This window comes from Procambarus clarkii, chromosome 17, assembly GCF_040958095.1.
Source record: "Procambarus clarkii isolate CNS0578487 chromosome 17, FALCON_Pclarkii_2.0, whole genome shotgun sequence".
In the NCBI taxonomy this organism is placed as follows: domain Eukaryota; kingdom Metazoa; phylum Arthropoda; class Malacostraca; order Decapoda; family Cambaridae; genus Procambarus; species Procambarus clarkii.
The window spans coordinates 48,008,161-48,021,849 of NC_091166.1; the positions used below are offsets into that span (position 1 = coordinate 48,008,161).

General features: G+C 56.1%; 1 long non-coding RNA gene across 1 annotated transcript in view; it reads left to right on the forward strand.

Moving 5' to 3' along the window:
- The window catches only part of LOC123772473 (uncharacterized), a 149,267-nt gene that overhangs the window by 83,894 nt on the left and 51,684 nt on the right, over positions 1-13,689 (forward strand). The window lies entirely within an intron of this gene.

The following is a 13,689-nucleotide window of genomic DNA, read 5'->3' on the forward strand; positions in this document are numbered from 1 at the left end:
AAATACACCTGATTTACTGTCGGGAACCACATGACAACTGTGCAGGACAGCTGCTGTGTACCCGCTACACCCGCCCCGCACCCTCACGCTACACCCGCCCCGCACCCTCACGCTACACCCGCCAGCCACGCACCCTCACGCTACACCCGCCCCGCACCCTCACGCTACACCCGCCAGCCACGCACCCTCACGCTACACCCGCCAGCCACGCACCCTCACGCTACACCCGCCAGCCACGCACCCTCACGCTACACCCGCCAGCCACGCACCCTCACGCTACACCCTCACGCTACACCCGCCACGCACCCTCACGCTACACCCGCCCCGCACCCTCACGCTACACCCGCCAGCCACGCACCCTCACGCTACACCCTCATGCTACACCCGCCCGCCATAAATACATAATAAATTATATTCGAAAAAATATTACAGGACCTCGTTCCAAACCTGCACACAGAAATAACACCACATGAGACCAGAAGGCATGGCAGGATGTGCAGAATACCCCCGTTGAAGAGCAGAGGTGCAACAGGTACTCTGAGAGAGAACTATCAACATCAGAGGCCCGAGACTGTTCAACACGCTTCCACTACACATAAGGGACATAACTGGCCGACCCCTCACAGTGATCAAGAGAGAACTATCAACATCAGAGGCCCGAGACTGTTCAACACGCTTCCACTACACATAAGGGGCATAACTGGCCGACCCCTCACAGTGATCAAGAGAGAACTATCAACATCAGAGGCCCGAGACTGTTCAACACGCTTCCACTACACATAAGGGACATAACTGACCGACCCCTCACAGTGTTCAAGAGAGAACTTGAACACTGTGAGGGGCCCGCACCGTCGCCAAGTTAACACTAGGGCCCCACACCGTCGCCAAGTTAACACTAGGGGCCCGCACCGTCGCCAAGTTAACACTAGGGGCCCGCACCGTCGCCAGGTTAACACTAGGGGCCCGCACCGTCGCCAGGTTAACACTAGGGGCCCGCACCGTCGCCAGGTTAACACTAGGGGCCCGCACCGTCGCCAGGTTAACACTAGGGGCCCACACCGTCGCCAGGTTAACACTAGGGGCCCGCACCGTCGCCAGGTTAACACTAGGGGCCCGCACCGTCGCCAGGTTAACACTAGGGGCCCTCACCGTCGCCAAGTTAACACTAGGGGCCCGCACCGTCGCCAAGTTAACACTAGGGGCCCGCACCGTCGCCAGGTTAACACTAGGGGCCCGCACCGTCGCCAGGTTAACACTAGGGGCCCTCACCGTCGCCAAGTTAACACTAGGGGCCCGCACCGTCGCCAAGTTAACACTAGGGGCCCGCACCGTCGCCAGGTTAACACTAGGGGCCCGCACCGTCGCCAGGTTAACACTAGGGGCCCCACACCGTCGCCAGGTTAACACTAGGGGCCCCACACCGTCGCCAGGTTAACACTAGGGGCCCTCACCGTCGCCAGGTTAACACTAGGGGCCCCACACCGTCGCCAGGTTAACACTAGGGGCCCCACACCGTCGCCAGGTTAACACTAGGGGCCCTCACCGTCGCCAGGTTAACACTAGGGGCCCCACACCGTCGCCAGGTTAACACTAGGGGCCCCACACCGTCGCCAGGTTAACACTAGGGGCCCTCACCGTCGCCAGGTTAACACTAGGGGCCCCACACCGTCGCCAGGTTAACACTAGGGGCACCACACCGTCGCCAGGTTAACACTAGGGGCCCTCACCGTCGCCAGGTTAACACTAGGGGCCCCACACCGTCGCCAGGTTAACACTAGGGGCCCCACACCGTCGCCAGGTTAACACTAGGGGCCCTCACCGTCGCCAGGTTAACACTAGGGGCCCCACACCGTCGCCAGGTTAACACTAGGGGCCCCACACCGTCGCCAGGTTAACACTAGGGGCCCTCACCGTCGCCAGGTTAACACTAGGGGCCCCACACCGTCGCCAGGTTAACACTAGGGGCCCCACACCGTCGCCAGGTTAACACTAGGGGCCCTCACCGTCGCCAGGTTAACACTAGGGGCCCCACACCGTCGCCAGGTTAACACTAGGGGCCCCACACCGTCGCCAGGTTAACACTAGGGGCCCTCACCGTCGCCAGGTTAACACTAGGGGCCCCACACCGTCGCCAGGTTAACACTAGGGGCCCCACACCGTCGCCAGGTTAACACTAGGGGCCCTCACCGTCGCCAGGGTAACACTAGGGGCCCCACACCGTCGCCAGGTTAACACTAGGGGCCCCACACCGTCGCCAGGTTAACTCTAGGGGCCCCCACACCGTCGCCAGGTTAACACTAGGGGCCCCACACCGTCGCCAGGTTAACTCTAGGGGCCCCACACCGTCGCCAGGTTAACACTAGGGGCCCCACACCGTCGCCAGGTTAACTCTAGGGGCCCCACACCGTCGCCAGGTTAACACTAGGGGCCCCACACCGTCGCCAGGTTAACTCTAGGGGCCCCACACCGTCGCCAGGTTAACACTAGGGGCCCCACACCGTCGCCAGGTTAACTCTAGGGGCCCCACACCGTCGCCAGGTTAACTCTAGGGGCCCCACACCGTCGCCAGGTTAACACCTACAGAGAACATATTCTGCCCCAGGTGACCAAATCCGCTCCATTGCTTGTAATTTGACTAGAAAATGGAGTTGTGGAGCAAACTGCTTCGTGTTGTGTTCCACTTTCTGGCAACGGAAATTGTTGGGGTGAAACAAGGCGGGGAGAGGTTGTCGTCCAGAGTGGGGGGGAGGGGGGGTGCTGGGTGGTTGATTGTAGGGGGGGGGGTGCTGGGTGATTGATTGTAGTGGGGGTGCTGGGTGGTTGATTGTAGAGGGGGGGTACTGGGCGGTAGATGTTAACCCCAGGCATTAGGGAAGGGCGCGCGGAGACAGCACAGGGGGCCATATTCACGAAGCAGTTACGCAAGCACGTAAGAACATGTCTTATCTTTTCTCAATTTTTGGCAGCTTTGTTTACACTTATTAAAACAGTTAATGAGCTCCGAAGCACCAAGAGGCTGTTTATAGCAATAACAATACTTGATTGAGAAGTTTTCATGCTTGTAAACTGTTTAATAAATGTAACCAAAGCCGTCAAAGATTGAGGAAAGACGTACAGGTTCGTAAGTACTTGTTCTTGGGTATTGACAGATTAAAATAATAAAAGGAGGGAAATGTTCGTAAGGAATCCCAATAGCACAAGCGCACAAGAGGGTATGGGCGGAAGCTTGGGTCTCAGACGAGTCATAGAGGTGTAAGGAAGCTTTCTTTTTGTGTAAGAATAGCGGCGAAATAGAATGAATTATAGGAGTAAGTTGTGGAATCAAAGTCTATTCATAATGTTATGAATTGTGAGTAGATATGATAGGAAAATAGGCCAGGAGTCATTCCATTAGACAGGCGCGGGTAGATGGGCGGGGTCTAAGAGCTAATGCTCGATCCTGCAGGTACAATTAGGTGAGCGCGCACACACGCAAAATATTATCTTGGCATTTTCTTTTCTTCCCTATAGACAAATGCGTTTATATTTATTGTTACAGCAATTAGTGAGTTTTATAGAAATTGGTGCAGTGGATATCTTAGAACCAGACCCTATAACATTTTCTTTAACGTAATTTTATTAGTTTTACTTGTGTAATTTCCTCATAATATGGCGTGAGAATTAATTGTCTGCCTCTGATGAATATCTCTAAACCAGGTTTGTGAATGACTCAACTAAATCACAGAGTTGTGTGTTGTTTAGCCTAATTGTTTTCATAACACACAATCAACACCACAACACCACAACCACACTGTAACAACCACACAACACCACTCCCGAAGCACCACCCCTCATCACGCCACCACCACACCACACCGACCACCACACCAACCACCACACAACCACCACAATACCTCCACAGGTACTGTATAAACTTACAAGAGATTACAGAGTACAAGACGCGTGGACATATCCATTACCTCCCGGCTGGTGTGGCACTTCCTGCAGGAACTTGTCCGATGGTCTGTTGAACACGTTCACATTTGTTCCGGCAGTATTTCTTAGATTTGGTGGGAGGATGTTGAGGAGCCGGGGAGCGCTGATGTTCATGTTCTCGGACTGTTTATGGACTTCTGGACTGTTTATGGGCTGGCACCTCTGCTCCTCACTCACTCTCTTTCTGGATTTGCTGTCATTTTCTCTCCAGTAAGTTGTTATTTTGTTATGCGCATTTGGGACCTGGTCGTCCAGTATCTTCAATGTTTACATTATATATCTTGTCTCCTTTCCAGAGAGTACAGTTTAAGTGCTTTAAGGCGACCCAAATAAGCTGGGTGTTTTACCGTGTATGTACGTGCCTTTAAGCTCTGTATTCCTCCTGCTTCAGAGATCTCTCCCGCTCTGAAGGGGGAAGTGAGTACGGAGCAGCACTCAAGGCGGGAAAGGACCAGGTGTTGAGAGGAAGTAACATTGTAGAGGCATCCTTGGAATTGAAGGTTCTCATAATCCACCCTATCATTTTCCTGGTGATGAGTGGCGGACATTGAGTGTCGGGAGGGGCAGAGGGACGGTAGCCGGCACTCTCAGGGGGCAGGGGGAGGCAGCAGCCAGCAGTCCCTAGCACGTTCCTGGTACAACGTCGCGGAGGAAGCTGTTGAGAGACTTACGAGTGTGTTGAGCCTGGCCGCTCCTCCAGGGGGAAGACTGGCCGCTCCTCCTGGGGGAAGACTGGCCGCTCCTCCAGGGGGGAAGACTGGCCGCTCCTCCAGGGGGAAGACTGGCCGCTCCTCCAGGGGGAAGACTGGCCGCTCCTCCAGGGGGAAGACTGGCCGCTCCTCCAGGGGGGAAGACTGGCCGCTCCTCCAGGGGGAAGACTGGCCGCTCCTCCAGGGGGGAAGACTGGCCGCTCCTCCAAGGGGAAGACTGGCCGCTCCTCCAGGGGGGAAGACTGGCCGCTCCTCCAGGGGGAAGACTGGCCGCTCCTCCAGGGGGAAGACTGGCCGCTCCTCCAGGGGGGAAGACTGGCCGCTCCTCCAGGGGGGAAGACTGGCCGCTCCTCCAGGGGGGAAGACTGGCCGCTCCTCCAGGGGGAAGACTGGCCGCTCCTCCAGGGGGGAAGACTGGCCGCTCCTCCAGGGGGGAAGACTGGCCGCTCCTCCAGGGGGGAAGACTGGCCGCTCCTCCAGGGGGGAAGACTGGCCGCTCCTCCAGGGGGGAAGACTGGCCGCTCCTCCAGGGGGGAAGACTGGCCGCTCCTCCAGGGGGGAAGACTGGCCGCTCCTCCAGGGGGGAAGACTGGCCGCTCCTCCAGGGGGGAAGACTGGCCGCTCCTCCAGGGGGGAAGACTGGCCGCTCCTCCAGGGGGGAAGACTGGCCGCTCCTCCAGGGGGGAAGACTGGCCGCTCCTCCAGGGGGGAAGACTGGCCGCTCCTCCAGGGGGGAAGACTGGCCGCTCCTCCAGGGGGGAAGACTGGCCGCTCCTCCAGGGGGGAAGACTGGCCGCTCCTCCAGGGGGGAAGACTGGCCGCTCCTCCAGGGGGGAAGACTGGCCGCTCCTCCAGGGGGGAAGACTGGCCGCTCCTCCAGGGGGGAAGACTGGCCGCTCCTCCAGGGGGGAAGACTGGCCGCTCCTCCAGGGGGGAAGACTGGCCGCTCCTCCAGGGGGGAAGACTGGCCGCTCCTCCAGGGGGGAAGACTGGCCGCTCCTCCAGGGGGAAGACTGGCCGCTCCTCCAGGGGGAAGACTGGCCGCTCCTCCAGGGGGGAAGACTGGCCGCTCCTCCAGGGGGGAAGACTGGCCGCTCCTCCAGGGGGGAAGACTGGCCGCTCCTCCAGGGGGGAAGACTGGCCGCTCCTCCAGGGGGGAAGACTGGCCGCTCCTCCAGGGGGGAAGACTGGCCGCTCCTCCAGGGGGGAAGACTGGCCGCTCCTCCAGGGGGGAAGACTGGCCGCTCCTCCAGGGGGGAAGACTGGCCGCTCCTCCAGGGGGGAAGACTGGCCGCTCCTCCAGGGGGGAAGACTGGCCGCTCCTCCAGGGGGGAAGACTGGCCGCTCCTCCAGGGGGGAAGACTGGCCGCTCCTCCAGGGGGAAAGACTGGCCGCTCCTCCAGGGGGGAAGACTGGCCGCTCCTCCAGGGGGGAAGACTGGCCGCTCCTCCAGGGGGGAAGACTGGCCGCTCCTCCAGGGGGGAAGACTGGCCGCTCCTCCAGGGGGGAAGACTGGCCGCTCCTCCAGGGGGGAAGACTGGCCGCTCCTCCAGGGGGGAAGACTGGCCGCTCCTCCAGGGGGGAAGACTGGCCGCTCCTCCAGGGGGGAAGACTGGCCGCTCCTCCAGGGGGGAAGACTGGCCGCTCCTCCAGGGGGGAGACTGGCCGCCACCACCACCAGCGGCGGCCACCTGGGAAGGTGAACCATTGTCATGTCGCCATTCGCCGATTTTAGCTTTTTGTCTTTTCCACTGAATGACCTTTTTAAATGTGTTCTTTGTATTTGTTTCCGGGTACAGAAATTACCATTGGTGTTTTGAGGTAAGGTTAGGTAAGGGTCAGAGTGTATCCGCTGGTTTGTAGAGCTGAGGTGGTCCTTAGTATGAGGCTCAGTGACACAGCTCTGTAGTTAGGTTACGTTCATCATCCTATCCCTCATCCTTATCCTATTTCTTTTATATTGGTGACACAGTTACCATCTTCCAGCTGCTGGGCAGCTCTCCCTTCACTAGTCAATCATTAAAGGCCAGAACCAGAGGTATACTGAGGGGCTGTACAGCTTGTGTTATGCACGGTAAATGTCCGCTCCAACAGCTTTCATATCATCAAGTGACGTTAATTGTCCAATTACTTCTCTGCTGTTACCTCACCAGGGCGTCAGGGGCTCGAACTTGGGCCACCCAAGTTAAACCCAGAATTATGTCACTGATACAGTATGTCCGTGCAGCGCAGTGGTACCACACTGGCCCTGCACCTCGCCTGCTATTTCGGCTGAGTTCGAGCTCTGGGCAGGGAGGGCTCACTGGGAACCAATCCTTAACTGTTAGGACCTGGTTGTAAATCGATTGGCGGGTCGAGTCCCAGAGACGACTAGTAGGGCAAGGTTTAAGATGAGCTGTGGGAAGGGATAGGTGGAAGCTTGCTGACAAAGACAAGCCTTCTGCTCCTGTGATAACCTCCTGTAGAGATTAAGAGATGTCCGTGAGGCAGAGATGGTGATAGACTGGACGTTCAGGCTACTGGATTACTCACACAGATGGTGATAGACTGGACGTTCAGGCTACTGGATTGCTCACACAGATGGTGATAGACTAGACGTTCAGGCTACTGGATTACTCACACAGATGGTGATAGACTGGACGTTCAGGCTACTGGATTACTCACACAGATGGTGATAGACTGGACGTTCAGGCTACTAGATTACTCACAAAGATGGTGATAGACTGGAGGTTCAGCCTACTGGATTACTCACAAAGATGGTGATAGACTGGAGGTTCAGCCTACTGGATTACTCACAAAGATGGTGATAGACTGGAGGTTCAGCCTACTGGATTACTCACAAAGATGGTGATTACTCACTGGAGGTTCAGACTACTGTATTACACCGTTGACTGGCGTTACATTTGTCTGTACTTGAGTAATACGGGAATAATAGTTGATGTGGGTGTGGTGGGGTGAGCAGAGCGACCATAACCACACTAGAGCAGCCGACACAGCAGGTCTGCTCTGAGAACCGCAGCCTCTGAAGACCACTTGGTGCCCCCCCCCCCCCGAACCACCAATGGAAACCCCTCAAGCTTTCAGACGTTTAGAGACGCATCTAATTACAATATAGTGTCTTTGTCCCGCGGAGCCCTTCTCCTTGGCGGTGTCTTTGTGCGGTAGCGTGAGGAGCTGCCTATGTCCCTCCTTACATCCGGAGGTTGGGGGGGTAATAGCCAGAGTGTTGAGTGTGAGGGAGGTGGTAGTGCTGTGGTGGTTGAGAGCCACAGTGGTGTGTGTAAGTGGGGGGCTGCGGATGTGGGTATTGCAATTGTCTTACAAGGATTATTGAGCGCCGGAGAGTGTTTTTCTTCTCACTCTCACTCTCTCTCTCTCTCTCTCTCTCTCTCTCTCTCTCTCTCTCTCTCTCTCTCTCTCTCTCTCTCTCTACCACAGACGTGGCCAGACATTTACAATGCTAACCAGCATATATACATTTTCTTCTCTCCTCCATGGACAGGGTTAGAGATCTGTTAAACAGATCTCATTATAAAGGTCATTAACATTATAAAGATATAATGCGATATAATATTCATTAGCATTATAAAGTTCATTATAATGCTTATCATCAATGCTAAAGTTCAGTGATTTATTGAACAACCACAAAAGGTGATTGGAGTGTTTTGAAAATGCTAATTTAGCTTAAAATACAAACATAATTTCATAGACTTACGTCTGTCCTCCATGAACAGTGTTCGAGGTGTCTCTTTTACAAAGTGTCATTAATGTGCGTTTTGAAAGGTGAAATGCAATTATGACTGACAACAGGTATTACCATAGACAACAGGTATATCCGCCAGCTTATATTTCTACCGTTGTCAGTATTAAACGGCATTACATCACCCAATCCATTGTCCATTTAAAAAAAGAAAATCTGCAAACCGTCTTGTAGCAATTTAGAGTCTTCCGAATTTATTTACCGCTCCATTTGTGTGTGCGTAAGTTAGCAGATGTTGGTGTTTAGTGGTGTGTACAGGTGTGTACAGGTGTGTACAGGTGTGTACAGGTGTGTGTGTATACATTATAAACAAGAGAGGTGCCAGGAGAGTGCCGCAGGACACTTCACCTACAACGGTCCCCAAGCGGACGTGACTTCGTGTGTACTAATCCCATGTACCCAGAGTGGATTATGGGAGTTCTTCTACTCTCCAAGGTAGAATTGCGGTCAGGCTTGACATGTGATAACTTGGTCCACCAGGCTGTTGCTTGGAGCGGCCCGCAGGCCCACTACAACCCGGTTGGTCCGACACTTCTTGCAGGAAGCTGTATATTTTTGTCTCTAAGTTCACCTGTGTTGTTGACAAATACTCAGGTCCTGACCCCAGGTTGGTGTCCCCCAGTACCACCAGCCTCGACCCCCCTAATGTGTCTTTCATGTGACACACCATTAGTGTTTGTCCACCTGGCCCTCAACACCCACCTGGCCCTCAACACCCACCTGGCCCTCAACACCCACCAGCCCCTCAACACCCACCTGGCCCTCAACACCCACCTGGCCCTCAACACCCACCTGGCCCTCAACACCCACCTGGCCCTCAACACCCACCTGGCCCTCAACACCCACCTGGCCCTCAACACCCACCTGGCCCTCAACACCCACCTGACCCTCAACACCCACCTGGCCCTCAACACCCACCAGCCCCTCAACACCCACCTGACCCTCAACACCCACCTGACCCTCAACACCCACCTGGCCCTCAACACCCACCTGACCCTCAACACCCACCTGGCCCTCAACACCCACCTGGCCCTCAACACCCACCTGGCCCTCAACACCCACCTGGCCCTCAACACCCACCTGGCCCTCAACACCCACCTGGCCCTCAACACCCACCTGGCCCTCAACACCCACCTGCCCTCAACACCCACCAGCCCCTCAACACCCACCTGACCCTCAACACCCACCTGACCCTCAACACCCACCTGGCCCTCAACACCCACCTGACCCTCAACACCCACCTGGCCCTCAACACCCACCTGGCCCTCAACACCCACCTGGCCCTCAACACCCACCTGGCCCTCAACACCCACCTGCCCTCAACACCCACCTGGCCCTCAACACCCACCTGGCCCTCAACACCCACCTGGCCCTCAACACCCACCTGGCCCTCAACACCCACCTGGCCCCAACACCCACCTGGCCCTCAACACCCACCTGGCTCTCAACACCCACCTGCCCTCAACACCCACCTGGCTCCAACACCCACCTGGCCCTCAACACCCACCTGGCCCCAACACCCACCTGGCCCTCAACACCCACCTGGCCCCAACACCCACCTGGCCCTCAACACCCACCTGGCCCCAACACCCACCTGGCCCTCAACACCCACCTGGCCCCAACACCCACCTGCCCTCAACACCCACCTGGCCCTCAACACCGACCTGGCCCTCAACACCCACCTGCCCTCAACACCCACCTGGCCCTCAACACCCACCTGCCCTCAACACCCACCTGGCCCCAACACCCACCTGCCCTCAACACCCACCTGGCCCCAACACCCACCTGCCAGGTGTACCGCTCTTAAGAGTCCAGAAGCTCTCCCCCATCTACAGCCTCTATAATCCGCGTATCGCTCACATTTTGCCAAATTACATCTTTGTTGGCAAGTTTTACGTGAGAATGGGGCGGGGTTCACTCTCAACGTCGGGTGGGTGTAGAGGTGTACGCCTCGCTCTTAAGAGTTTCGCTTGAGCAGGCACAGCTCAGGTATGTGTTAACTACACCCCTGTGATGAGTTATGGCGCCCGTGTGGTCAGCTGGTATTGTTCCGCCGGTGGCTGCCACCGTATTGAGTCGTTCTCTACATCGGGAAGAAGCTAGAAGAGCGACCACAGAGTTATTAGAGACGGCAGGAGCGGGCTATCGTAGAGGCCCGTGGGGGCTACTGCCGCGCCTCTACAGCATCTAGCATCTAGCCTCTAGTTTGGAAGAGTCTTCTCATACCTCTCTTCTCAGCCAGGAGGTCGTTACACCCTGTGTTGCTCCCAGGGCCGACTCTAATTGTCTTTTTTAATTGAAGTTCATTTTGGATTGTGTGGTGAGCTGGCCGAAGCTTTTCCTGTTCCTCCTCCTCCTCCTTGGTGTGTGTGTGTGTGTGTGTGTGTGTGTGTGTGTGTGTGTGTGTGTGTGTGTGTGTGTGTGTGTGTGTGTGTGTGGACCACTGTCATAGCTGGCCCGTGTGATGGGCTGGCCTCACCTGCCTCCTTCCTCCTGCGTCTGCTAACCTCTTGAGCTCGGCCCACATAAACATGCACAATGACCACATAAGCCTCACTTGCAACCTTCTAATAATGATAGACTCGCCTCTGGGTCAGATTCCCAGAGTTGATTGTATACAGTGAAGTGGACAACGCCCCGAGCACGGCGGCGCAGTGTCGTGTGGAGGAGAAGCCTGGAGACGTGACATCTCCCGGGCCTTGAACACGCCAGACTTCACAAGGGATTAAAGTCCTACCGGCCGGTCCCACTGACGTCACACATCATAAAAGTGTTGGGGAGGATGATAAGAAGTCAACTTCACAAGGACATCACAATAAGGCGTGTCTGGGGTTACCCGGGATCTACGCTAGTTCGATCCGCGTCCTGCTCCAGTGATTTTCCCTGGTCAACGGGTTATATGGAGTAGACTGAGCCTCGCGGTCAAGGTCAACACGGCTGGAGCAAACATAGTAACGAGCCAGGACAATGGTAGGGTGGATAACGAGACCCTTCACTGGACGTCACACACACGTCTCCTGAAGCACACATCAAAAGACTAACATCAGCGGCCTATGCGAGGCTGGCTAACATTAGAACTGCTTTCATGAACCTGTGTAAGGAATCCTTCAGAACTTTGTATACCACATATGTAAGACCAATCCTGGAGTATGCGGCCCCAGCATGGAGCCTGTACCTAGTCAAGCACAAGACGAAGTTGGAAATAGTTCAGAGGTATGCCACTAGGCTCACCGTATTGTGTCGTTCTAGTCCCAGAATTAAGAGGCATGAGTTATGAGGAAAGGCTGCGTGAACTGCATCTCACGTCGCTGGATGACAGAAGAGCTCGGGGAGACATGATTACCATATACAAAATTATCAGGGGAATTGACAGGGTAGACAAGGATGAATTATTTAACACGTGTGGTACACGAACAATGGGACACAGGTGGAAGCTGAGTACCCACATGAGCCACAGAGACATTAGAAAGAACTTTTTCAGTGTCAGAGTAGTTAGTAAATGGAATGCATTAGGCAGTGATGTGGTGGAGGCTGACTCCATACACAGTTTCAAATATAGATATGACAGAACCCAGTAGGCTCAAGAATCTGTACATCAGTTGATTGACGGTTGAGAGGCGGGACCAAAGAGCCAGAGCTCAACGCCCGCAAGCACAGCTAGGTGAGTACACGCACCCGTCACCAAAGCCCTGGTGCCATCTCCAGTGGAATATTGCTCGGTGCTCGCATCCCCTTGGAAGGTAGGTGATATAGCACGAGGAGCGGCACCATGGGAGTACGAGCCGCGGCACCATGGTAGTACGAGCAGCGGCACCATGGGAGTACGAGCCGCGGCACCATGGGAGTACGAGCAGCGGCACCATGGGAGTACGAGCAGCGGCACCATGGGAGTACGAGCAGCGGCACCATGGGAGTACGAGCAGCGGCACCATGGGAGTACGAGCAGCGGCACCATGGCAGTACGAGCCGCGGCACCATGGCAGTACGAGCAGCGGCACCATGGGAGTACGAGCCGCGGCACCATGGCAGTACGAGCAGCGGCACCATGGGAGTACGAGCCGCGGCACCATGGGAGTACGAGCAGCGGCACCATGGGAGTACGAGCCGCGGCACCATGGCAGTACGAGCCGCGGCACCATGGGAGTACGAGCAGCGGCACCATGGGAGTACGAGCCGCGGCACCATGGGAGTACGAGCAGCGGCACCATGGGTGTACGAGCCGCGGCACCATGGGAGTACGAGCAGCGGCACCATGGCAGTACGAGTAGCGGCACCATGGGAGTACGAGCAGCGGCACCATGGGAGTACGAGTAGCGGCACCATGGGAGTACGAGCCGCGGCACCATGGCAGTACGAGTAGCGGCACCATGGGAGTACGAGCAGCGGCACCATGGGTGTACGAGCCGCGGCACCATGGGAGTACGAGCAGCGGCACCATGGCAGTACGAGCCGCGGCACCATGGCAGTACGAGCCGCGGCACTTGCCACGATGCTCCAGATGGCCATCCCGCGGAACTGGACATCGTCAAGTGTCCGGAAATGAAGACGGGAGCTTGACAGAGGCGTGACGAGAGGGTTGGGACGGGCGGGGGGGCGGTGTTGAAGGCGCCTCAGCCCGTCTATGAAGCGCCAGGCGTGAAATATGCGGTTGCTTGAGGCTGGCTAATGTATCATTAACTCTCACGTGGGAAAGTGTTTGTTGGTCCAGCTCGCCGCTCGTCAGGGCACGACCGCCGATAAATACCACTCGGCGTTTTATGGCAGGCTTCCGTTAATATTTTAGACTGTTTTGACAATTTGATATTGCCGGGAGATTGTCTGCTTTGAGAGGTAATAATTGCCTGCACTTAGAAGCTCTGTAAATCCCTAGTGTATTAGCACTTGCGGTCTGGTCAATTACACGAGAAATGAGTGAGGGAGGGAGTAGAGTGCGCCGGTCCTGGCCGGTCACTCCGGCGATTTCAACGCGGATGTGATAAGGATCCTGAGTGTTGCTGAGCAAGGCTCCGTGGAGGCTGCTGTACCCAGCCTCCCGCCTCAGTCCCGGACCTCCTCCCCCCTCAGGCTCCCTCCTCCCTCAGTCCTGGAGACACTCCAGTAATGCCCTGGCAATAGTCTCAGCCTTGTATTGTTCTGAGAACATCCCGTAGAGTTTCACACTGGGCACCAGGAGATGCTCTGTATGACTAACCATCCTGTGTGATGGGGATTTTTTTAGCATCACCTAGTTAGCTTTTTTGACAC